The 27,517-nt window shown below is 44.4% G+C and overlaps 1 protein-coding gene and 1 pseudogene across 1 annotated transcript in view; one reads left to right on the top strand and one right to left on the bottom strand.

The window, feature by feature from the left end:
- The window catches only part of LOC144372725 (uncharacterized), a 77,949-nt gene that overhangs the window by 42,073 nt on the left and 8,359 nt on the right, over positions 1–27,517 (bottom strand). The gene's annotated exons all lie outside the window — the stretch shown is intronic.
- LOC144372722 (helicase MOV-10-like) lies at positions 15,488–27,233 on the top strand (annotated as a pseudogene).

Genomic DNA, 27,517 nt, shown 5'->3' with positions numbered 1-27,517 from the left:
AGTATTTAAAGACACTTTTACTATCAAATGGCCCGCACTCGTCATAAATCTCTACTCACCTATGGGATTTACACTCAGTATCTTCTCATTTTCTAAATTCATTTTTATACTGTTTTTTCATTTCACTTGCACTGATTAAACGAATTACCAAATAGAAGACTTCCTTTAGTATCTATTTTTTAAAACACAAAATTTTAACATTTTCTAAACTGATAAAAATAATGTAAATCCAACATATTTAAGAACATGGTAAAAATTACATAATTCTATTTTGGGGGCTCACTGATGATTGAATTCAGGGGCACTCAACCACTGAACCACATCCTCATCCATATTTTGTATTGTTTTTTTTATAGACAGGGCCTCACTGAGTTGTTTAATGCCTTTCTTTGTCTGAGGCTGGTTTTGAGCTTGTGATCCTCCTGCCTCAGCTTCCTGAGCCACTGGGATTACAGGCATACACCACTATGACAAGTTCAGTTCTATTTTTATGAGTTCAATTTATATTCCAAAAAACCAGGAATAAATTAATTAACATTTGATTCAAATTTTCTCGACAAGTTTAACTATATGAAATACCACAAGATTTTAGTGTGTGGCAGTGCACCCTTTAAACTTGGAATTAAAACATACATTTTCTGTATGTCTACATTTCAAGTTAAAGACATACACATATCCCAAATCTTTTAAGAATATCAAGCCCCAAAATCTGATGTTTACGTACACACACATACATAAATATGGGCAAGCTCTCTACCAATTACTTACAAGAACTACTCATTATTTTAAAGAAAGACTTTACAATTTTGTTTCTTGGGAATATATTTTAAAATATATTGCCAGATGTCAAATCTGAAGTAAGATTTCAAAATTTCTGGATATTTTTTTTAAAAGTAGTTTAAAGTACATAAGTGTTGTATACTGTTTAAGTCATTAATTCTGGATATAAGTTCTTCCAGTAATTTGCAGTGATTACAGCTGCAGTGTGCTTATCTTTCAAAATAAAATGCAACAATTAGTGAAAAACTAACTTCAGAATTTTTTTTCATATACAATGACTTACTGTTAGATGTCATTCTAGGATAAAATGTTATATGATGCTTCTAGGAACACAAAGATGAGCTGACTTTTGAATTCCTCAATACTCCTTAAGTCCATAGCTCTTTTCTCAAAATAAGAGGCTATGAAATTGTGAAACCAACATAAATACTGAGTATGCTAAAATTATAAACATATGGTAAACCTTAGTGTAAGATGCTATCATATTATAGATTCAGAAATTAAGAAAACAGAAATATCATTATTTAAGTCTATTCAGAATAAACTGGCATATGTGATTCTATATAATCACTTTTCATTATAATTCCAAGCAACTCTGGATTTAGGGGAAAACTGAATCTTAAAATATGAATAAGAGGGCTGTGGTCATAGCTCAGAGAGCTTACCTAGCACAGGTGAGGCACTAGGTTCCATAATCAGCAACACAGAATAATAAATAAAGGTATTGTGTCCGGCAATAACTCAAAAATATTTTTAAATGCATGTACACTGATTCAAACACATATGAACAAAAATAATCTGTAAACCAAAACATTTAGCCCTTTCCATGTCTAAGAATGCCACATACTGTTTAATTTCAGTATATTATAGGAAAGGGATAATGTGTTATATTTGTTATATGGTATATGTTGAGTTTTTTTAAACTAAAGTTATATTTTAAAGTGTTTCACTCTTGATGCAAATATAATCTATGAGAGTTTTTCCTACAGAACCTTAGAAATAAAATGATTATAACCAAAGCTCATAAAGCCTTTATATTTCAAAATCATTTTACATTCTTTATTTCATGCACCTCACAGGACAATTTTGAGGTAGTTTACTCTGCATTTCACACAATTAAATATATTGAGAGAAGGTAGGTAATCAGTCCAAGGAGAGAAAGCTGCTCAATGGAATAACCAAGGTTAAAATTCAGACCTAATAAATGAAGTAAAAGATTTTATAATATTCTTCATGAAAATTCTCTTTAGAGTTAATAGAGGGAAGCTTATTAAAGCATAGACTTCTATTGTTAAATCAAAATTTTAAGTACTGCTTATTGAACAACAAAATTATTTTAAAATATTATACAGAAGACATTGAGTTAGAAAAAAATTATCAGGTTTTGCTTATTATCTATAACTTACTAAATTTGTTTTTATTAAGTAATTCTTTAGACAATGATAACCTTATGAAGAAATCAAGAATTCAGCCACACATTTGGTAGTAGCAAAATAGTTGAAAGGATAAAGATTAAAACATTTTTTAATTAAAAAAAAAAGTAAAAGAAAAAAGAAAGGATAAAAAAATCCCACATTCCCATTCTTCAAAGTAGATATTTTTCATTTTAACAATCTTAAAATATTCTCAACTTAAAATTAAGAAAATGTACAGGGAAAAAACCCTAAACCCTAGTTCTTTCATACTAATCTATAAAAGTTAATTTTCAATGAGGAAACAAGAGGTGGAAAAACATTAAGTTGGAAAATATTAAGGCTGAAATTGAATTTTTTTTTGTTTTTTTAAAGAGAGAGTGAAAGAGGAGAGAGAGAGAGAGAGAGAGAGAATTTTTAATATTTATTTTTTAGTTCTCGGCGGACACATCTTTGTATGTGGTGCTGGGGATCGAACCCAGGCCGCACACATGCCAGGCGAGCGCGCTACCGCTTGAGCCACATCCCCAGCCCAGAAAATTACATGTTTTTTAAAATATAAAATGACTTTTTTGCATTCCCTGGCTCCAATCGTCCTTATCAGCAACATAAAATCACCCGGAAATACTCTAGGAGTGTAACGCAAAAATTTGCACTATAGAAATTATCCAAGTAGCACTTATTTTTGAATTCCTATTTTCCCTTGACATTTACTACTACATGAAAACAAAGTATATTTTGACACCTACTGGGATACTTAGGAATTAAATTAACCTATAATGAAATGTAATTAAAGGCATACATAACAATAGTTAAATTTAGAACATATCTGCTGTGGTCCCTTTTTTAAAATGTATAAGGAGGCTTCCCAAAGAGTATCCCTTTAATAAAAACACTAAAATTTCTGGAAAACAACAGTAACAATTTAAAATAAAAAACAGGTGGCAACGTTTCATCCTGACCATCCTGATGCACTGCATTGTTAATCACCTGTGGATCCTATGGATGCTGCTTATGCAGCCGGTTGGCACAAGGGCAAGAGGGAGATGGGAGACAGTGACGACTGCAGAGCGGCTCTAAGCTCTTAAAAAAAATCGTGCATCCTACAGCAAACTGACATACGCAGCACAACAAGGACCCCTTCCGTCCCGTTTCTTTCAGATTATATTTAATTTACGCAGACCCTTTTCCAGTGGAGGGACACAGCACAATCAGAGCGGGGCTGGGCGGTGGGCACGTGTCTGACTCCCCATGAACGTGCTGCAATGCAGCCGCGTGTTCTGGACTCCCAAGGCCCCCAACCCCGGGGCTCCTGGGAGGTGCCTGGGCTTCTCTAGGGGAAGCAAAAAGGTGGGGACCGTGTAGACCATTCTCCCAGAATTTCAGCCTCGCGGAAACACACTTCGATCCTTCTCCAAAATTAAAACTCTGCTGCAAATATAAACTCTTGATTCAAATATAATCTGCATCCCTGACAAAGCGCCCACGCCCACAAGCGCCTGGTCGGTGGGGAGAGGTCTTGGGAGAAGAGGAAGCGCCAACCCCTTGCAGCACAGGGCCAAGGGACAGGCCGGCCCGCTGGCGGGTTTGGATCAGGTGGTGCGCCCTGCCTTCCAGGACCCCGCCATATCCTCCATGCCCCTTTCCCCTCCCCACAGCGTGGTGTCCTCCGAGGATGCGCCAGGACGGGGTCAGAGGACATGGTCTTCCCGAGCCTGCAAGCAGTGCCCAACATTACTGAGCCCTAAGTCCCACCGCCACTAGCCCACGCGGGTGGGTTTGGAGGGGCCGAGAATCCTTGTCCACCCGCCAGGCCAGGACCCCGCCTCCTCCCCAGGTGCTGTGGCCTCTGAGGAGGGTCTGGAGCTCCAGGAGTGGGCAAGGTCTTCCTGACTCTACAATCCATGCCCACTGTACTGACCCCTCAGTCTTGCCACCACTCCCCAGGTACCTGGTTGTCTGGCCTAGACCTGGCTCTTCAGCCTCGGCTGCCACCTCAGGCCACCGGGGCCCCTCTCACCGTTTTGGTATTCTTCTACCCAGTAAAAGCTGTGCACACAGTGGCGTTTATTGGCCAAGACACAGAGGTCCTCTGGTCAATCATAGCTGTGGAGCTAGAGTGCTGAAGGGAATTGGGGGGAGGGGCACAGCGGGGCACCTGCGCATTTGGCTCCTCACAGTGGAGGCATTGGAGCTCGGAATTGTTGGGACACTTGTCTGGATGAAACCTGGGCAGAACCTGGGATGGGAGCTAGGACAAGGCTGCCTTGCCCCAGCTCACCCATTCTCTCCAGAAGGCATTCAACATACTCAGCTGAAGCCAGGGTTTTGGGCTTCCTGAAGGCCCAAATTTCGTTCTGGACTGCCTCAGGGTATAACCCTAACTCTCCAGTTCCTTCTCTCAGTGGCCCATGCTCACTCCTTGGCTGTGTGAATTTCCCGTGCTAAGAAGTTTCTCTTTGTGAATATCCACAACCGTTTGATATAGAAATAGTTCCCATTTCACAGATAAAGAGACTAAAACAAGCTTTGAAGTCCCTTTGCAAATTAGGTAGGTTGCTGGAATTCAAATGCACCCATACAGAATTTCAAGGCTGTGGTTCTCAACCATGCAGGCGGTTTTTGTATTGAAACAGTCTCCTGTGGCTGGTCTCTGTGACTTTTCCTCACAAGCTATCTGATGGACAATGTTTGAGTGGTGTGTTGGTCTCTCCAAAACTGACTGCCTCCTCCCCTACCAGCTGGCTCTTTCTCCTGTCTTTAAACCTCACCATGCCTACATATCACCTCTAGTGCTACTATTTCTCTGCACAAAATAAAACACTCTTCACTAGTTTCTCATCAACTTCTGGAGTGTCAGAACCTCAGCTAAACTTTCAAGAACCGCAGTGAGGTTGAAGGCTTTCTGGCCATGTCTCTATGCTCTTTCCAGTAATACCCACCTTGACTCCAACCCACTTGCATCAAACACAGCTACATATGCTTCCCCATTTTCTTCATCATATCACCTTGAAATGGGTCTGCCCTACTCCATCTCTACCTGGTGCAATCCTATCCATGCCTCATGCTGCACCCACTTAGTCGTTATTCTGCCTCATAATTTTCATGATCTGTTTTCCTGTTCCTTGATTTCTCCCAGTACCAGAAGCCCTGATCAAATTTTACCTAGTTTTATTTTATATGAGTCCCTGTCTGAACTCTTCTCCCTAACAAGAATGTAACCTTGATGAGGACAAGATTTGTCTCACTCATTATTATTGTGGTGCCTAAAAAATTGCTTCATCAACTTAATACACCCATGCAATGAATACATCTTGATACGAGTCCATAAAGGTTCTCAGCAGTTGGTAGTCTTCCCCATCATTTAGACAAGGGCATCTGAATTAGCCTCATGGGTCATGTTTACATGTTAAGATCACAGCTTCCCACTCAGTTTTATGATTTTTTTTATCATCTGCAACAATCCTTTCTTCTCTCAGTCTCAGTTCCATCGAGAGGCTATTTTTTCCCCCCAATCCTCTATTCTTTTCATGTTTTTTCCTTCTCACTTGATTTCATTTCTTGACCCTTTCCTTCTTCCTTCCTGTGATAAACCTCCTTTTAAAGCCCTTCTAGGAGCTTTCACTTCCATCCTCATTTAGCATATTTACTAAGTACCAGTGTCATAGCCATGCTGTGTTGGGCAGATATCCTAAGATTTATTATATAAGAATAGGATATAGATACCATTTTTAAAAGAACATACAAAAAACTCTGTTTTAGCAAATCAACCCAAGAAGAACTCATAAGGGAGTAAGAGGTTCATAGCACTACTCATGATGCCTGGCATCCTAGGACCCATCTTAGGGTACAGATGACCATTTAGGCCAAATAGTCAGGAGATTAGGTTCTAGTTTCAACTTCCCCTCTAATATTCTCTAAGAACTTCAGCCCCTCTCAGGTGTCTGTTTCTCCATCAGTAAAATTCGGAATTGGGGTTAGGTCAATAGTCCCCAAGGTATTTTCCAAAGAATACAAATTTTGCAGAAATTTAACAGATGTCATGCAAAAATGGGGTAGGGATTGTTCCATGTCCAAAATCTTGGGAAAACCTCTTTCAACAAACATAAAAACTTTCTTTTCTCCTAACTCTTCACAATACCTTTATTAAACTATGCACCTTAAGACTCTTGGGGGACAAGGTAGGAAACAATGTAGTGACTGGTAATTCTCCTTTTAATTATAGAAATTATTTCCAGAAGCCATTTCTGTGCATATTGGAGACAATAAAAACAGATATATCAGAAGATTTTGAACAAGGAATAATCTACAAATTTATTTCATCTTTCTAAAGCCTTATTGAAACTAACAATTTAGAAAATTTTAATGCATCAAAGATATGGGAGGAACAAAGGAAGAAAAAACTTTCTAAAACTGAGTAAACCAGTTTGAGAAACATATTTTTGAGTAGAAGAATTTTGCAGGTGACACTGAATTTTATGTAGGAATCTTGGAGAATAAGGTTATTCTCAAATATAGAAGAATTAACAAACAATAAGAGGAAAACATATAAAAATACACTTAGAAATGTCATGTTTTCTAAAGAAATCTTAGTCCAATGGATATATAATAGGAGAGATTAATTTAATTGACTTTAAACTTGATTACATGGGCTAATTTAAAATGCAATGTCAGTCCATATTTTGATGTGTTAAACTGATTTCTCAATGGTTCTGTTGAAAGTCAAAAGGAAACAAAATTAGTTTACACCATTAATTTGGCAATTTGGGGGTAAAATTCACTTTTTTAACAGAGATACACAAAGCAATCTCGTGAAACATCCTCAAAAATGTGTTCCAACTGGAAAACATGCATGTATATTTATATATGTATGTATTCAAATTGAAGCATATATGTGCATTATATATGTGTGTGAAAATGTGTTTGTACACATACAGATGTCATGAACATGCACTGGGACTTAAGAGGTTAAGCAGCTTATAATTTGAAATGGTGATTTTAAAATACTTTAAAGCATAAAAAGGAACCTATGTCAATAGGAAGGAAAAGACACAGAGTCTAGGTATGCAAACTGCTATTCTCTTTAGTTGTTGAATCAATATGTAGGTAAAGATTTTATGTGGAACATTGTGCAAACATGAAACAAAGTGATTACTCCTTGGTTTTCCTTTGGACTGTACTATTGTCAGGGTTCAGAGAACACATTCTCCACATCCAGGGTTCTTTTATGAGTCTTAATTATGAACCCCTGAGGAACTCGGTGGAGCCTGGGGTTACTGGAGATGATGTCTTTCTTGGCATATTTATCATCTACAAATCATCTGCTATAAATATACCTCAGCAGGCTCATCATCAGGCCAGCTCAGGAACCTGTGATTTATGAAGGTTACAGGAAACAGTGTGAAGGCTGAAACACTTTATTAAGGGTAGCTTTCTTTTCTGATCCAGCCCTGCACTCTACTTGAATAGAAATGATCCCGAGAATGAGTGCTCTTTTCCATTTAGAATTAAGCCTTTTAAAATTCTCTTTGGATGTTATTCTTACATCACTGAGTTTTGACATTTAAGAATTTCTTAGAAACATCAAAATCACTATGTTAAAGGATAATGTGAGAAACCACTAAATGTAAAATAGAAGCATATTTAAACCTTACTTTTCTTTCATTTTTTTAAAGCACAAACTGTGCAAAGCAGTTTTTCTTAATTTTTATTACATATCTATCATTAATCTGTATTTTTGTCTGGATAAAATTACAGAACTGACCAAAATGTTTTGGAGATACCATGATTTCAATCTCTGGAAGTTGAAATAAATAAAATGTGTACCTTCTTTGTATTGCTGAATGTTCTTTGTTTTTTAAGAAAAATGTGTTTGTTTTATAGAGTTTGCCCTGAACATATAAACCATATTTTCTTTGCACATTTGTTTCAATGAATTAAAATTGTTTTAATGAACCAAAAATGACACAAAACAAAAATGCCACCCAAGTTTCTCTCACTGGTGATTGTTCCTGCAAATACTCTTAAAGCCAGCTAGGAAATGATTAACGTTTCCCTTACAGGGTTTTTCTTTAAACGCTTATCCTAGAAAAGAAAGCCTTGAAGAGGGTCATTCTATTAACATGTATTAAGGAACAAAGGGCCAATTTTAATATTTCAAACCACTATGTTGTTTTCACTCAGCTGTTTTCACTCTAACATTTTAATAAAATATCTTTTTTGTGGCTACACAATTGCCCCAGGATAGAGAAATAAAAGAGAAACAAAAATGCAGAAGAGCGAGGAGACAAAATGATGGTAAATTGCTTTAAAACTTTACCTGTAGCTCAAGCAACTCACCCTTAAGAAGACTCCACACTTGAAATGAATTACCCTTTATGGTCTCCTCCCACACATCACTGAACTATTTGAGCACTTGTTTTGCAAACCACCAATTGAGTCTACAAGCAGAGACATAGTAAGGAGTCCAATGATATTTTTGCAGCCCATATTTGAAGCTAGTTCAGCAAATACTTCAAGAGCCTACAGTTTAGGAGGCTAAATAAATAAATAATAAAATATGGGGCGGGGCAGTGGAAATTTATCTTTTCCTTCCCTCTTACATGGAGAATCAGGTCCTTCTCTTGGTTTTCCCGGGTTTCATCCCACTTGTTCCCCAAGCTTGTTACTAGGGGAAACTTGAAAAAGAAAAAGATACATTAAGACCACAAAACAAAACAAAAGTTTAGATGCCACAAACATGATCCCATTCCCATGCAGAAATAAATGCAAGATTACCAACCTAGGTCGCTTCACTGCTGTCCCTACATAACCTGTACCGAACCTGAACAAATTAGATGTTAATTGTGTCCTTGCTGAGAAAAACTACTATTTCCAGGCCAAGACCCACAGCAATGGAAGCTGAGATATAGCCCCTTCTGCGTGGCCTGGATCAATTCTGAATCCTGATGCTGAAATGACAGCTCTCTCGCTGAGCAAGGTACGTGCTGAAAGACAGAAAGAGAAGGATGGTCAAGTCCAGCGTTTACTTCCCACCCTTCAGAGTCGCCTTCCCATTCACCATACGCCCCCCCACCCCACAGGACCCCCGCCTCACAGTTTCTTTTATAGTTGGTCGCTGCCAGCCCGAGAGTAGGAACCAAGCACACAAAACCTTCCCAGACTCAGAAACTACCACTTTTGGCACTTGCCTGGGATTGAGTAGTGGTTACCTGCAGGCATGGCCCTGGCTGGATCTCCATGGCACACTCCTCCAGCATGCTCCTTCTCTCACCGGCCTGCCCCTCTCCCTCTTTCTTCCCCTCGCCCCTCTCTCTTTGTCTGCCCCCTCTCTCTTTGCCTGCCCCTCTCCATCTCTCCAGCTCACCCCTCTCTCTCTCTTTGCCCACCCCCTCTCTCTCTCCCGCCTGCCCCTCTCCCTCCCGCCCTTCTCCCTCTCTCTCATGCTCGGCCTCTCTCGCTCTCTTTGCCCGCCCCTCTCTCTCTCCCGCCCGCCCTTAGGGCCCTCCCTCTTCTCCCACCCAGCTGCTCTCCTCACATGCCCTCACACACACCCGCCCTCTGGAGACAGAGTTCCTAGAAGGTTCCCCAACCTCGTGGCGCACAAGGAACCTCAGGCCAGCTTTTCAGCGCACAGAATGAGTGCTGGCAGCGGGTGCGCGCGCCCAGGAGCACGCAGGGGGACATCTTGCAGGCGCGAGCTTGGGGACCGGCAACTCTCTAGCGCATACCCCGGGGAGATGGAGCGCAGCTCGCCAGCGCGCACAGCCAATACTGAGCTTTACCGTCTCTCAACGTCTCTTGCCTCCCTCCTCGCTGAGAATTCAAACAGCTTTCTGATATCACCAGCCAAAGATATTTTCCCCACCTCTCCTTAGTCACCTTTTGTCTATCAGTACTTATGGGAGATGGGTGGGAGGAGGTAGAGAGAGAAAAGCGGAAAGAGGGAAAAGCATAAGCTTGAGCCTTCCCATCCAACCAGGAGTACTCCTGTAATAAATCCACCAGCCCAACAAATCTGCCTTAGCAGCTGCCACCACCACCACTGGTCTCAGTGCTTTCTTTGCATCTTGGCTATTCAGTTTGTTGGGGGATAGATTTCGTAAAGCAAATCTTTGTTCTTAATCCACTTTCATGTGTGTGTGTGTGTGTGTGTGTGTGTGTGTGTGTGTGTGTGTGTGTGTGTTTATTTGTTGAGAGATTTATATCTGTGCACAACTGGGAACATATCTGCCACTTAATGATATAAAAAAGCTAGGGTAGACTTAGGCCTTAGTCCAGCCTTAGACAGTATGCTACATAATTGAAACAAAAACATCAATAGCCAGTGTCACCCTGAGAAAAGCAAGATTGGGACCATTTATATGACACCCTAACTAAACAGTTTTCTGTGCTTTCTATTTTAATTTACATTGTGCTGTGAAAGGATCTACACGTTCATAAGTGCTAAGATCAGAGAAAAAGTGATAGTTGTCTATGTTCAGGCAAGGACCTCCATGGACTTTAACTCCTGGGATCAGGAGAGAGAAGTTAAATCTAAAAGAACTTGGCTTCTACCTTAATGAGTGTTCAGCAAACGAAGAGCTCCAATCTTGGGTTTTCCCCTGTAAAAATCACAAGACTGCCAATTATTTCCAGAAGGAAAAATTTTCATCACTGAATGTATTATCTCTTAATAGCTTCTGTTCAATGAAAGAAACTAATTGTCTCACATAAAACAAAGATTCCCAACCTACGTGGCAAAAGAATAGTGAGAGGCTTAGGCTGAAGGACCCCAAATATAAAGCCATTTTAAATCCTCAAGCGCTGGGAGTAAGCTTACTGAACACGTGCAAATCTCCCCTAGATCACAATCCAGTCATTTCTCATTGCTGTACAAGTTTCTCAATGGGCTGTTAAAATCCCAAGCAATAGTGTAGAGAAGGTGTTATAAATAATACTTGCCCATTAATCTCCCAAAAGGTTTGTAACACACACTCTCTTTGGCTTCATGCAGACTGAACTCTACAATCTTTCATCAGGGATTTGATGCACAAGTCAAACAGTGGACAATTGTATACAAAGCACCACTGTTAAAATAGCTTTTATCACCAGGCATGGTGGTGCATACCTATAATTCCAGCAGTTTAGAAGGCTGAGGCAGGAGAATTGAGAGTTCCAAGCCAGCCTCAGCAACAGTGAGGAACTAAGCAACTAAGTGAGACCATGTCTCTAAAGAAAACACAAAATAGACTTTGGGATGTGGCTCAGTGTTTGAGTGTCCCTGAGTTTATTTCCCAATAGCCTTTCCCCCAAAAGAGAGAGAACAGCTTTTGTCAATAATTTAATAATAACCAAGACTCAAGAAACTACAGGAAAAAGAAAGCCCTTGTACACTGTGGGTGAGAATGTAAGTTTAAAAATGTCATTTTTGAAAATAGTGTAAACTCTGAACCATTTAAAACACAACTAACGTATAATATGGTTAAATTGATTCTGGGTGTAATTTCAAGGTATTAGAATCAGGAAGATAAAGAAACAACTGCATGCCAAATTTTATGTAGCAGAATTGTCAGTAGTAAAAAAAAAAAAAAGAAGAAGAAATAAAGTTTCTTCAAATGAAGGGTGTACCAGGAGATTACTTGTAACTGCAGGGCATCTAACTACTCCCCTGTTAACCCTTATACCATATTTCAGACCATTTTCTCTTGGCAACAGAGGACACTGAGACTCAAATTAGCTAAACACTCCAAAGTATATAGACATGAGAGCTGTGGATAGCTCAGAAACCTCTGAGCCAAGAGAAAGTATAAAAGTGACACGAGGACACATCATCCTGTCAAGTCTACAATGGGGAAATCCCACTCAAAGACTTTCCAATAAGGTATCTGTATCTATGAAAGACAAAGAGGGGGCAGAAATGAGCATTGTTTTACAAATGAGCCAAGCGATCTTCTCTTTTTTTTCCTCTCATATAAAATACAACAGAGAAAAATCCCATAAACAGTGCCATCTAGTGTTGGAGAAAATAGTTACACAATACTGTGTCTGAAATATAATAGGAGAAACTGTTTATTATACTGTGGAGTAATAAAGTTAGCATTAGGAATGTGAACAAGAAAATGAAAATATAGGATATATTCTGAGATACGAATATAAAGCTAAAGATCAGTTCCAGCATTCTGAATTTGATGTTCTGCTTCTCAGAAATTTCAGGAAGAAAAAACAACTCAATCACCTATATACCAGCAAAGCCTTATGCAAAGAAACAAAAATCACACCTGGATTTGGGATTCTCTCCTGATAATCACAGCAATCATTAGCATACAGTCTGGGGAAATGCCAGGTTGCCAGAACAAAGCTATGCACATGGGTTGGGGCCATGATTGAAGATACCATGAATGGAGAAAACAGAATTTCCAAAATTTCAGCTGCTGGTATATTTCCCACTTGATTTCCCAGAGGAAACTCAGAAATGAACTGCTCCATAGGAGGATTTATTTTGTCAGACACTGGAGACTAACTGTAATGGGTCCACAATTTTTTTTTTCATATGTAAGACCATTTTATTTAAATCATCCATAGACACATTCCAAATGTTTCATTAAACTCCTTTGTCCTCCCTCCCCTTCCCCCCACCTCATGATCCTGGGGAATGAATCCTGGGCCTTATGCTTACAAGGCAAGCACTGTACAAGCTTAGCAATACCTCCAGGCCCATTTGAGGCAAGAAAACAAGGAAATGAAATCAGGGGCACTCCACTGTGACTGACTTTTGTTTTCATTTTTAATGTGAATAGTAGAAAATTTAAAATTATACTTATTGAGTCACTTTTTTTGAGGGGAGGAATATGGGAACATTGCTGATTCAGGGAATTGCTAATGAGTTTAAATCTCAAGCTGTTTTTTATAAGACCAGAAAACAGAAAAGTTAAATAATTTTAATGTAACTGTGATATAATTTCCATAAATAAAAAATATATACATATTTATTCACAAATTACTTTAACCATATATACAGTGATAAGTGTCAATGCACTTCTCTCTGGGCTGAACTCTAACAGCAGCTGGTCAATCTCCTTGAATGCTGAGAGCCATTAGCCAAGTAGGTATGATGCATGGCAATTTCCTTGTCAGCGTACCCCATGTTGCTTAGAAGGACTCTCCATTGTGGAAATGGGCTTGCCTTGGTCATTTGCAGTGACATTGCATGTAAGGTGACCTTGCTCAAGGACCAGGGCAGATCTGGGTTTAGGGAGGATTGGGGTTTAGGACGGTTCCAGGTTTAAGGTTATTCCTGCTGGGAATAGGGCGTATCCTGCTGCCTGAGTTACCGTTGAGTTCTCACAGGATTCAGAGAGTATTTTTGGGAGACAGAGCCCAGTGGAGGTGGAATTTGGCCAGAACATGGATTTTCCCAGAATGTGTCTGTAGAGTGCCGGTGAGAGTTTCCAGAATAAAGAGTTGCTCTTTGAATCTACAAGGTGTGAGTGGCTCGTGATTTTGTGCCCAGCCAGACTGCGGCACTTGAAGCCTCTATCCTGATGCCCTCGTTTTCTTTTTTAAAAATATTTTGTTTTGGGCTGGGGATGTGGCTCAAGCGGTAGCGCGCTCGCCTGGCATGTATGCGGCCCGGGTTCGGTCCTCAGCACCACATACCAACAAAGATGTTGTGTCCGCCGAGAACTAAAAAATAAAATAAAAAAAAATTTGTTTTTTTAGTTTTTGATAGAACTTTATTTTTATTTATTTATATATGGTGTTGAGAAACAAACACAGTGCTTCACACATGCTGGGCAATTGCTCTTCAACTGAACCATCTCTCAACATCTCATTGTTTTCTTAAGTGAATGAAATTTGACACAATCAACCAGTCCTTGTACTTTTTTTTAAACACATGTGATTTTATTTATTGCCCATTTATTTCATCTGGAATCTAAACTTGGTTTACCTGTTGATTTGTGTGATAAATTTCACAAGGCCTTAGTTGTCACTCCTGCTTTATATGTAGTTCATTGATGGAAACCATTCTTATTTGCACTAGTACATAGATCTCGGATCTGAGACTAGAGATAATAGATACAAGATTTTGCTGAAACAACTAAAAAATACATATTCATCTTTCTCTCTTTCTGACATATAGGACACATATCAGCATGTGGAAAAATAGGTCTTTGAGATGGTAAGCAACAGCAATTTTTTGTTCACCATCTGTACTCCTCTGGGGCTTCATTGGGTAGTTGGGGGAGGGGGAAAAAGGGTAAAATATTTGGCTGCTCTCCTAGTTTTTTCCTCTACTTTGCATAATCAATTTCTACAACATAACGTTTTCCCCTGCTTAATCTTCCCCATCCTTGTAGCTTTGATTCTCACTGACATTGCATTTCCTGTTGCTAAAGCCTGTTATTCCTTATTCCTGGCGTTCCTATACTGTTGGCCTGGAAGAAGGTACACGGTTTGCCCAGCTGGAGAATGACTTGGTTTCTGGACATTTCCTCACATTAGGTTAGATTGTGTGGCCTCCTATGGAGAACTACTTGAGAACAACACAAGCTGTGATATATTTGAAACTTCTTTATGGTGTATTTAATTTTTTATATAATTATCTTTATCCCATCCTACTGTGGGTTTCTGTTATTTCTTTCTGGAGGATAAACACGCAAAAGGCTTGCTATATTTGTTTTGGTGGTAGCTCCACCCCTTTATTTGTCTAAACAGTTTCTCTTCCTGGTACTCATGCTGTTGCTGTTAACCATTTATTGCCTAACATAACAGTACCTTGCTCTCAGGGACCTAAGTTTATTTTGATGACTGGGGCAACCTTTACTTAAATACTACTAACACTTAAAGAGCAATACAGACTGGAGTGTAATTAAGTGCCCAAATATGTGGGTCAAGGGTAAGAATCACCAGCCTTTCAACATAATGAAGCCTGTGTGGTGAAGAAAATGACTGTTCGTCCTGGCAGAACCCCTTGTCCCTCTCTCCCACATATAGGCAGGCACCTTTATCTCAGAGACTCCTAGTTCTTTCACCCCAAACTTCTTTGACTCATGCCTTCCTCCCTGCATCTGAGCCCAGCAGAGAATATGGGGGAATAGGGCTTGATGCCCGCTTGGCTGGCATGCTGGTTTATGTCTCTGCCAGTCTCTGGGAAGTGCTGGATGAGCTGCCCTAGTCCAGCTGCAGCTGACCCAAAGCACTTCTGCTTTTCAATAAGTCTTGAGGCTGTGGAGGGTGGGAGTAGCCTCCAGTGCTAGGGAGTATCCCCAGCAGAGGTTCAGAGGTCCTCCTGGGCTGTTTGGGGGCCCTTGGCGATGGCCACATTCAGATACTGGCTGGAAGCCAGGGGAGGGAGCTTGGGGTAAGGGGGGGGGCCCTGAGGGAGGGTTCAGACTCCTTAGTAAAGAGTTAATGTGAAGAGGGGGAGGGGATAAGAGGAAGAGAACGAAGGGAAGGCTCAGGTAGGGAAAGAACAGCGGAGAGAAGCCTGGTAGGGGAAAGGGAGCTTGCAGGAGCAGGGGTTCAGAGGTAGGGAGCTTCCCACTTCTGCACCCTTGTCGCAGGGCCGCCAACATCCAGCCGCAGCGGGGACTTTCAGTTTCATTTCCACGGACCCTCCTGCCTGGGCAGCAGCCGCCACTACGATGCCCAATATGTTCAGCTGCCGGCAGCTCCGGGGAGACGGGCCAGTGCTTCCTAGTCGTAGGAGGACTGGACATGGAGACAGATTGCAAGCAGCTGCGAACCATTTATAACCCCGACTTCAAGATCAGGTAAGGGCCTACGCACCCCAGGCCCGAATCGTGGGCCCTGCCTACCTCTGCTGCCTCCTGCCACTCCCCTCGCACTTCTCACTTTAGTGCAACCAAACTTTATGTGATACTAATCATCACTCACTATTACTGAGGTCTTCTATGTGCCAGGTGCTGGGCTAAGTGGCTTGCCGCAATGCTACTATCTTGGGTGAGGATCACAGCAACCTTTAAAAGAGGCAAGCCTTGCCATTCCCATTTCATAAAGGAAGGAAGCAAGGCTCCCAGAGGTGCAGTAACGGCCCAGGTAGCAAGGTCACACCCCCTCACCTTGACTCACAGTGCCCTCCCTCTTTTGCCTGGGTAGTGCCCATTCATCTTTGGGAGACCTGTCTCCTCCCCTAGGCTGCCCTGGGAGCCTCAGAAGCTGCACTGCGGTCACACACTGGAATCTCTGGGTTCAGTCTGAGTGCTTCTCAAGGCAAATCTGGCCTACATCACCAAGACTCGGGTCAGGTTCTTCAAACTGGACCGCTGGACTGACTCGCGGCTCCCAGAAAAGAGGAGATATCAGCAAGCACCACAAGGAGATATCAGCAAGCACCACAAGTCACTGCTAGCCAAGAACTTTTATGACAGGTGTGTGTCCGTGTGTGTCCGTGTGTGTGTGTGTGTTTGTTGGTGCACACACACTTGCTTGTGAGGGGTGCTCAGGGCATAGGGGAAGGGGCTGTCTAACCAAGAAAAGAGTAATTTGCTCAGGTTGTGGGGAGGCCTCTTCCTTAAGGAATGGGGGAAGCAGGTGGGGGGCTTGGCTGCAGGTGGGAGCATGGCTGGCACTCTCCCCAGGGCATTCCCCATCCCAGGCCCCTCCTGCCCTGGCCCCCACCCTTGACTCCCACTCTCCCCAGGGCTGAGAATCTTCACGGGAAGCATGTGGTGAATGTGGAAGTCCAGGGGCCCCAAGAAGCACAAGATGAGCAGCTCCTTATCTGCCTGGATTTGAACCACAAGGAGGTGCTGACCCTGAGGCTCCGGAACAGAGGAAACAAAACCTGCTACCCTCAGTCACCTCTTCCCTCTCTGCTAGACACCCCAGTTTGCCTTCTACTATGGTGACCAGAAGCTGCCCTGCCTGCTGGGCCCTGGTGAGTAGCTTTCCAAAGGAAAGAACTCTGGTGGGCAGGGCTTGTCCTAGCAGGGCTGCAGCTTTGGAGCACACACTGTGGCTGTCCAGAGGTCTCCTCTCAGGATGGGTCTGGATGGGGGAGTGTCGGGGTCAGTATGTTGGTGGGAGGGTCTCTGCCTTTCCTCCCCCCTCCCATTCACTCAGCCTTCTTTCTGCAGGTGAATGCTATGAGTTGCATGTGCAATGTAAGACCAGCTTTGTGGGCTACTTTCCAGCCACGGTGCTCTGGGAGCTGCTGGGAGTCGGGATCAGAAGAAGCTGGCACTTTCTACATTTCCCGTTTCTTGGCTGCCATTGCCCACAGCCCTCTGGCTGCACAATTGAAGCCCACGACTCCCTTCAAGCGCACCTGGATCACTGGAAACCCTGTGTTGACCAACTGGATAGAGGAAGGAGAAAGACCTGACTTGTAAGCCCTCCATCCAGACCTGATGGGTCTTGGCATGTCTTTATCACAACAGTGTGGGCCCTTGGGAAAAGCCCAGAGCTGGGAACCAGGGGCCCCTTTATTCCCTCCTCTGGGCTCAGAAAAATTTTTCTGCCTAGGAAGCAAATTGCAGGACAGTATCAAGAGCAAGGACAGTATAAAAACATTTTTTAAGAAGTGTTTTCACTGTGTAATGAATTATCAGGCAGCCCATTATAGACAGACACACCTCTCTCTCTCTCTTCTCTCTCTCTCTCTCTCTCTCTCTCTCTCTCTCTCTCTCTCTCTCTCTCTCTCTCTCTCATAGCATTGGGGATCAAAATCATGCATGCTAAGCCCATGTTCTACCCAGCCCCCTCTCTTCTCTTTTTAAATTAAAAAAATTGGTAGTACAGGAATTGAAATCAGGAACACTTTACTACTGAGTTATAGGCCCAGTCCTTTTTATTTTGAGACAGAGTCTTGCTACGTTGTTGAGACTGGCCTTGAACTTTTGATCCTTCTGTCTCAGCCTCCTGAGTTGCTGGGATTATTGCCATGCACCACCGCACCCAGATCTCTCTCTTTTTTAAAACAACTTTACTGAAATAATTCACATATCATACAGGTCAGTGATTTTTTTTAGTATGTTCACAGATATGTGCAACCATTATTATAGTCAGTTTTAGAACATTTTATTATGCCAAAGAAGAGCGACCCAATACCCTTCAGCTTCCACCCTTTTATCACTCACCCACCTGCTCAGTGCTTAGCAGCCACTCACTTTATCTCTGTCTCCATAAATTTCCCTATGCTGGACGTCATGTGAATGGACTCATGTGTAAACATCTTTTCAACATAGTTAGCTACTTACAAAATACTGTAGGACTTTCACAGTTAGATAATTGTTCACTTTTATTTAATAATGTATAGGTGCCAGGTGCAGTGGCACATTCCTATAATCCCAGTGACTTAGGAGGCTGAGGCAGAAGAATTACAAGTTTGAAGCCAGCCTCAGCAACTTTGTGAGGCCCTACGCAACTTACTGAGACCCTGTTTGAAAACCAAAATTAAAAAGGGCTGGCTGTGGATGTGGCTGAGTGGTAAAGTGCCCCTGGGTTCAATTTCTAGTACCTCAAAACAAAAACTATATATATATATATATATATATATATATATATATATATATATATATTAACCTGGAAGCCTGAATACCCCCCAAAATTAACATTGGCTGTCTCAGGATGGTAAAAATGTTATACTTTTTTTGCCAGATTCTTTTTTAATAATGAAAATGTATTATAAATAATATTTTTTAAATATTCCAAGTATTGGGCTTTCCAAAATTGGTCCAGCCATGGACCGAGCAGCCACATGAGCTAGTGAGCTCCATGTCCTTGGGCAGAGGCTGCCAACCACCCTTTGGCAATGGCATCACAGGGGTCCTTGTGCATCCTCCACGGAGGGGCATTCCCAGAGTCTTGAAGGTGACAAGTTCAATGTTTATGAAAGCTTTTCCCCCGACTTCTGCAGTGCTAAAGGCTATGACTTGAAGCTAAGTATGGAACTGGGGACCTAGTACCCACCCCCATGCCTCAGGCAGCTGCTCCCCATCCGTCTTCAGGGAACAAGTATCTTCACTGCCTCAAAGGAGATTGCTGAGATCAAGTAAGTGCCTCCCCTCGATACCCCACTCCCGTCTTCTCTCTCCCTGCTGGCCTCTGCCTGTTGCTTTGGATGTCTGTCCAGCCTCCCAGGCTCTATTCGTTCACCCTTGCTGAGTATGCCCTCTTGCCAGGTGCTGTTCCAAATGAGCCTTGCCCATTCTGGTGGGGAACAGTGAGCACTGATCATTTCTTTTATTTTTTCTTGTACATTCCATATTCTGGTGAGTGCTTTGAAGAACTCAAGTAATGCTAAAGTAAAACCAAAGCAGGACAAGGGGATGAATTGGTGATGTTTTACAGAGAGCAGTCAGTCCTGGCCTCTTTGAGGAGGTGACATTTGAACAGAGGGTGACATTTGAACAGAGAATGACATTTGAATGAGGTTAGGGTGTGAGTCATGGAAGGAAGATCTGGGGAAGAATGTTTCCACCATAAGATCTACCACGGATACTCAAGTCAGGTCTGAGGTTGGATCAAGGACATCGGAGGAAGCAAGAGTTGGGGCTCCCTTCTTCAAGGCCTCTGACCCAATCCATTTCTCTGTCCTTCTGGTCTTCTCTGATTCCTGGTGTGTTCCTAGTTGCAAATGGGAGAGGGTAAATGCTCCTGGTCATGGGGGTGCTTGACCTGTCCCTTTCCTGCCCTTCCCACTTCATCCTCCAACCATCACTGCCAGGGCCCAGCTGGAGACAGCCCTGACGTAGAGGAACTATGAGGTGAAACTCTGACTGCTGCTGCACCTGGAGGAGCTGCAGATGGAGCACGACATCTGGCACTATGACCTGGAATCAGTGCCCATGACCTGGGACTCCGTGGACCAGAACCCCAGGCTGCTCACTCTGGAGGTTGGGGCTCAGATCAGGTGCAGGGAGGGCAGGCTCAAGTCAGCCAACCTCTATAGGCCATTCCTAAATACAGGGCAAACTAGAAGAAGGATGAAATGGTTCCTGTCCCAGAGGGGTCAGCAAGGGGTAGGGTGGGCATCCTTTGCCCAAAATGGTGTCAGAGCAGGACATTGGGGTTTTAATCTAGACTTTGCTACTACTGGCTGTGTGATCTTGGGCAAGATCCTTGCTTTCTCTGAGCCATAGGTTCCTTATCTAAAAAGCACAGAGCTGGACTGGATAATTCTTAGGCCCCTTTCTAGCACACAGATTTTGAATGTGTGTACCTTAGACCAGAATTGCCCATGAGAATGAATTTCTCCACACAAATGCAGGTGGGAAGAGAGAACAAGGATGATCAGGGCAAGATGACTACAGGAGATGAGTTTTAACAATATTTTAAAGGCAGAGTAGAACTGAGCTGGTGAGAGGGCAGCTGAGTAGAGTGGGAAGTGTCTGCCAGGCCTTAAACTAGCACCCTGGAGTTCTGAACCTGTGAGCAGCTGGGGAAGGTTGTATTCTTCCTGTCCCCACAACTCCTGTCTGGTGGGAGAGGAAGGGAAATAGGGAAAACACAGCTCTCTGAGTCTTGGGTTAGAAGGCCAGAGCCTCAGTTCTCGTCCCTCAGAGATCTGGAGAGCCTGGGGGTTGGGTCCTTCAGTGACCATGCTTGGGACAGAAGCTTGCTTACGTTCACACCCTGTAGGTTCCTGGTGTGACCGAGAGCCACCCCTCAGTGCTGCGGAGGGACCACCTGTTTTCCCTCTGTCCTCTGAGATACACCAGGAGGACCCCATAACCTACAAGGGCTTCATGCACAAGGTGGAACTGGACCATGTCAAACTGAGCTTTTCCATGAGGTGGGTGTTGGGGGAACCCTTCTCCAGTCTTCTCCCTCAGGCCAGGGGAGACGAGAGGCTTTCTCCTAAGATGAGTGGATCCCAAGCACAGGGCAGGGGCTTTTCTTCCAGGGAACTCTGAGCTACCTCAACAGCTGCCTGTCCTAGGGAGCTTTTATGGAAGTCTTGGAAAGAGGGAGTGTAGCAGAGGGAGGTGGAGGGAGGTCCTGGCTTTTTACTGTCTGGCCCACCTAACTGGAACTACTCTACCTTTCTCCCTATCCAAACCCTCCTGAACCGATTTGTGGATGGGCTGACCTTCAAGGTGAACTTCACCTTCAACCGCCAGCCCCTGCAGGTCCAGCATCAGGCCCTGGAACTGACAGGGTGCTGGCTGCTGTGGTCCATGCTTTTTCCTGTGGCCTCCTGTGGGGTCCTGCTGCTGCCCTCAGATGTGAAGCTCAAGTGAGACTGAGGGCAGGGGACTCCAGGGCTGGTTGGAGTGTGGGGCTTGGGGATGGAGTCCTAGAGGCCTCTGGGATGCTGGCTGGATAAGTTGAAGTTCGGATTCCCGGCCTCCCTGCCAGGCTGTATGACTGGAGTCTGGAGTCACACCCAGAGCAGCTGCAGGCCATAAAGCACATTGTTATGGACACCACACATCCAGCCCCCTACATCATCTTTGGGCCTCCAGGCACTGGCAAGACTGTCACATTAGTAGAGGCCATTAAGCAGGTGAGGCTTGAGGATAAACCTGGGACCTATATCCTTGACTCCCCCAGATGGAGCGGTTTTCCCCAAATTCTGATTTCCTTCATCTCCCTGAAAGTTCTTGTTTCTCAGCAGCCATCAAAAGTAGGTGGGGAGGGCTAGGGCTGTAGCTCAGTGGCAGAGCACTTGCCTGGCATGGGTGAGGCACTGGGTTCAATCCTTAGCATCACATAAAAATAAACAGATAAAATAAAGGCATTCTGTCCATCTACAACTACAATTTTTTTTTAAAAAAAGTGGGGAGCTAGAGTCAGTGTGGCTGTTGAGCACTGTTGGGTAGGTTGGGCACTGTGTGGCTCTTGGAGTGACTTTTTGCATTTTGGTATTCATAGACTTGTGTGTTTTATTGCAGTTGTTGTCCCACGTCAAAGTGCTAATTGAACTAGCAGGGCTCCAGGATAGAACTTGTCATTTATATCACTGCCTCCCTTGGCTGTGGGAGGCAGATGCTTCACTGCCCCAGTGTGAGTCACCAGAGTTTGGGAAACTGCTTCCCACACTCTACCTGTCCGCATCTCAGGTGGTGAAGCACTTGCCCGAAGCTCACATCCTAGCCTGCGTTCCATCCAACTCGGGTGCTGACCTTCTCTGTCAGCGGCTCTGGGTCCACCTGCCCAGCTCCATCTACTGCCTCCTGGCCCCCAGCAGGGACATCTACATGGTACCTGAGGACATTAAGGTCAGGGAAGTGCAGAGGGTCAAGGGATGGCAGATGTCTGGGAGATTCTAAGGGTAAACCAGAAAAGTAGGGAGACTTGGATCCTCATCCTTGGGTGGGTGAGAACCCTCTCTGGGCCTCAGTTTCCATGTCTATAAAGTGGCCCAGTGACAGAGTGAGGGTGGGCATGGGTAGAGCCAAGCTGATGCCTCATGTTGCTTCACAATCCACAGCCCTACTGTAACAGGGATGCGAAAATGGGGGAGTATGTGTTTCCTGCCAAGAAGGAACTGCAGGAATATTGCATCTTAATTACCACTCTCATCATGGCCAGCAGGTGGAGAGTGTGTGTGTAAATAAAAGGGTAGTGGGCTGGGAAGATGGGGAAGGGTTTTCAGTGGGTGAGTGAGGGATCAGATTGGGTGAGCATTCAGGTTTGGTAGTTGGGTGCCTGGGGATGACCCTGCCTGGCCTGACACCTCCCAGGTTGTTATAAGCCCAGTTTCCCATTGATCACTTCACACACATCTTCATCGATGATGCTGGCCACTGCATGGAACCTGAGAGTCTGGTGGCCATAGTAGGTGAGCGGCTCAGAGTGGGGTACAGGTGTGCCACCCTGCATGGGGAGATCCCATCACTTACCTTTCTCCTCATACCACCTTTGCCTTCTAGGACTGATGGAAGTTAAGGAAACAGGCAATCCAGGAGGGCAACTGGTGCTGGCTGGAGACCCTTGACAGCTGGGACCTGTGCTGCAGTCCCCACTGACACAGAAGTATGGGCTGGTGTACTCGCTGCTGGAATGGCTTCTCACCTACAATGCCCTGTACAAGAAGGGCCCTGATGGCTATGACCAAGCTCATCACCTCAGTTCATAACCAAGCTGCTATGAAACTACAGATATGCCCACACCCTCATCTCCCTCCACTGCTAGCCCATGCCTTCGTACCCATTGTGCTCCAGCAGGAGGCTGTGGTCTGCATTCCTGGTGCTCTGTGCCTCTGTGATGCAGAAAGGAGTATAGACTGGAAGGTCGGAGGCCTCCTTTAGCTAGTGGTTTTATTCTGGACTACTGAGATTATCTAGATATGGGGATGGTCAGCCACCAGGATTTGTCTCATGTCTGTCTCGGATGGCATTTCCAGGCAATCCAAGGAGAAATGAGAAAAAGAATAGTTTTTCATAAACATATTGTCAGATTAGAGGGCTAGGCAGGGTTGTTTGTTTTGCAGTGGTGGGGATTGAACCCAGGCTCTCACACATGCTAGGCACATTCTACCACTGAGTTACATAGCCAGCTCTGTTTTGTTTTGTTTTTTGTAAGAGTCTCTTTGTTCCCCAGGCTGGCCTCAGGCAGTCCTCCTGCCTCAGCCTCCTGAATAGCTAGCTGGACCTACAAGCACACAGAACCACACCCTGTTTATATACTTCTTTTACTGAATAAGTTTAGACATTAAAAATGCTTGAATGAGTACCATATAGGACAGTTGCAGAAAGGAAATGTTATTGTGTCGTTACTACTTTTATTTTTGGATTTAACATATTATCTCAAATAAGGGTAATGGGAAGTGATACATTGTTTTTGTACTGACCTTCCTTGGCAAAATTGAAAGCTGAGTCCCTAATTTCTTAGTTTTTCTTTTTCTTTCTTTTTTTTTTTTTTTTGAGGGATGGAGTGTTCCAGGGATTGAACTGGGCACATGACCACTGAGCCACATCTCCAGGCCTATTTTGTATTTTTTAGAGACAGGGTCTTACTGAGTTGCTTAAGTGCCTTGCTTTTTGCTAAGGCTGGCTTTGAACTGGTCATCCTCCTTCCTCTGCCTCCAAAGCCACTGCGATTACAGGCATGCACCACCATGCCTGGCAAATCTTAGTTTTTAAAAGTAATTTGAAAAAAATAATAATAATTTCACTGTTCACTGGATCCCTATGGACCCACAAGTTCTGCTTTATGTGGTGTGCAATGCCTGGCAGGAGAGCTTGCAGGTGAATGTGTCCTGCTATGCAGAAAGCAGGAAGCAAGATGCTCATGTGTGGACCTAAAGCCTGTCCCCCAAGGGCAGGACAAAAGTAATCCAGGCCTTGGTCTAGCTCTCCCTCCCTCCTGCCTCTCAGGTCCCATCCCACCATCCTGGACATTCCCAACCAACTCTACTACGATGGAGAGCTACAGGCCTGTGCAGATGTGGTGGATCAAGAGTGCTTCTCCTGCTGACAGGGTCTGCCTCAACAGGTGAGGCTGGAAAGAGCAGGACTCAGGCCCCCACCCCCATATCTTGATTGTTTACTGAAGGTAGGAAAAGGCTCCACTGAACACCAGGGGTCCCTCCAGTTGTCACCTTGGCCTAAGCTTCCTTATTGCCTGCAAGGGTTTTGGAGTGGGAGGGAAGGGAAGCAGGGAAGTCCAGCTGAGGGTTTCTTCTAACCTATGACCAGGGATTTCCCATCATCTTTCATAGTGTGATGGGCAAAGATGAGCATGAGTGCAATAGCCCATCCTTCTTCAACCCTGAAGAGGCTGCCACGGTGACCTCCTACCTGAGCTGCTCCTGGCCCCTTCCTCTAAGAAGGGGAAAGCCTGCCTGAGCCCACAAAGCATTGGAGTCATCTCGCCATTACCGGAAGCAGGTCAGGCCCTCAGTTCCCAGCAAGGATGGGTCCTCCCCCAGGTGATACCTCTGGAACAGCCCTGGCCTCTGCTGGCCCTATATCTCAGAAGAGTGCAGAGGTCAGCTTCCTCCTCCCTCTTTGCTCCCCAGCTCTCTGGCCTCCTTCCTGCCTGGTTCCTCTTGAATTGAGGTGACTGCATAAGAGAAAGATGCCTTTCCCTTCATTCCAGGTGGAAAAATCCATTATTGCATCACCAAACTTGACAGGGAGCTTCAGAGACTGGAAGGACTTGAAGGTGACTCACTACTTCACATTCACTCTCACCTTCTTTGTACCCTTCTTTTTCCCAAATCAGAGACCTCAGCTCCTGTGCCACTGCTTCAGTCTGGCCCATGTCCCTGTCCCACCTCCACTGCCTTGGACAGAACTGGGTTTTTCCTTATCCTCTTGCTCCTCAAAGCTCCAGCTTATAGTTCTGGCATGGGATCAGGAAGCCTGCATGTTTAACAACCTCCCACATCACTGTGATTGGGCAGGTTTGAGGTCTTTGCCCTAAGAATGAAGTCCAAATGCCACAGCCTACCCCCATTTGTCATGTGATATTGTCACCTCATCTCCACCCTCAGTAGCTTAACACTTGCTCTGAGATGGTGATTCTTAATACAGAGAAAAATCACCTGGAGGGATTTTAATACTACCAGGGCCCCTCCCAGCCAATTAACACTGATATCTGGGGGCAGAGCCAGGGCACTAGTATTTTTTTATAGCTCCTCAGGTACAAGCCTGAAACCTACTCTTTTGAGATTTGGAGACATCTGCCTTGGAAAATTCTGATCAGGAAGTCTGGGTTAGGGCCCAAGGTTCTATAGTCTTAACAAGTACTTGCTGATTATCTCCAGGAAAGTTTTAGAAACACTCTTTTTATTTACTGTGTTCTTTGAAACACTGTTTGCTTTGTTCTGATGACTTTACAGGCCCGAATCCCAGAGCTAGCTTTACTCTTGAGGCTTGTGCTTCCAGAGCATGCCTCTTGTCCCCTGTGGCAGCACTCACCCACTGATTGACAATTGCCCAGTGTACCCTCCTTGCAGCTCAAGCGCCATGTGGCAGACATCCCTTAAGTTCCCCTTGAACCCACCTCTTCTCACGCCCTGCCTCTATCTCTTCTAGGTGGACTCTGTGGAAGAATTCCAAGGCCAAGAATGCAGCGTGGTCTTCATCTCTACTGTGCGAAGCAGACAGAGGTTTGTGCAGCTGGATCTGTTCTTTAACCTGGGTTTCCTTAAGAACCCCAAGGTTGGAGGGCTGGTGTGTGTGGCAGGAATTCTTCCTTCCTCTGGCCTTTCCTTCCCATGACCCCACCACTTCTTCCTTCCAGAGGTTCAACGTGGCTGTGACCTGGGCCAAAGCTTTGCTCTTCATAGTGGGCAACCCCATTCTCTTGGGCCATGACCCCGACTGGAAAGCGTGAGCATTCCTGCCCTGTAATCCCTCATGGTTGCCACAAGCCCCAGCTTAGGCAGCTGTATCTTCATTAGTACCTGTTTATGGCTCAATCCTCAGGATCAGTTAATCTTCATAAAACCTCCATCTTATTTGTAAGTGAGCTGACATTTAGAGCTTGAGCAACCAAAGCTCAGATGTGGCAGGACCCAGGCCTCGCCTCCAGCCTGTGCTGGTACTCCTCATCCAGGCCTGCATAGCTCTGTGTGTCAACACCTCTGTACCCCACAGATTCCTGGAGTTCGGTAAAGAAAACAGAGGGTATACAGGGTGTCCCTTTCCTGCCAAACTGGACCTACAGAATGGACAGAACTTACTTCAAGATCTGAGCAAGCTCAGCCCCTCTACCTTAGGTATGACTAGGCCAGGGTGGACCAGGCAGGGGACAGTGGTGGAAGAGAAGGTAAAGAAGACAAACCATACCTCCTTTCTTTCTAGGGCCCCATGGTCATGACTACCTCCCCCAGGAGTGGGAGAGTAAAGGGGGCCTGTCCCTGCAAGTGGAGCCCCAGTGGAGGAATGAGCTCTGAAGACACAGCTGCCTGCCTTCTCACACCAAGCCAAGCCTTAGCCCGCTGCACCCAATCCTGAACCAGAATCCAGCTGGGCTGCCCCTCTAAGGGACAGGAAGGCTGGGGGATGGTGTTTACAACCAAGCCATTCCACCCCTTCCACTGCTGGCGAGAATGACACATCAAGCTGCTTGTTAGCATTGTTATGGGGGAAGGGGAAGGAAGAAAAACTCTGAAAACAAAAAATCTTATTCTATGCAAAATCCTCTAGATCGTGTCTCCTCTTCTTGGGCCCAGCTTCCTGTGTCCCCAAGCTGACCTGCAAGAGGCTGAGACTGTCACACCCTGTCCAGGGCCACATCTCCTCACAGCCTCCATGTCCAGGGGAGGAAACTCAGTGGGAAGCCACCCACCAGTTACTAAATTTAGTCCAGACTAGAGACCATGCCCCTCACCTACCCCCCAGGCTAAGCCAGGCATGACCTCATCTCTGCTCCAAGACTCCACCCTTCCACCATAGTCCTGCCTTTGCCAACAGGGGGCCAGT

This window comes from Ictidomys tridecemlineatus, unplaced genomic scaffold, assembly GCF_052094955.1.
Source record: "Ictidomys tridecemlineatus isolate mIctTri1 unplaced genomic scaffold, mIctTri1.hap1 Scaffold_150, whole genome shotgun sequence".
Taxonomy (NCBI): Eukaryota; Metazoa; Chordata; class Mammalia; order Rodentia; family Sciuridae; genus Ictidomys; species Ictidomys tridecemlineatus.
The sequence above is the reverse complement of the archived record's forward strand: the minus strand, read 5'-3'. Positions and strand labels throughout refer to the sequence as shown.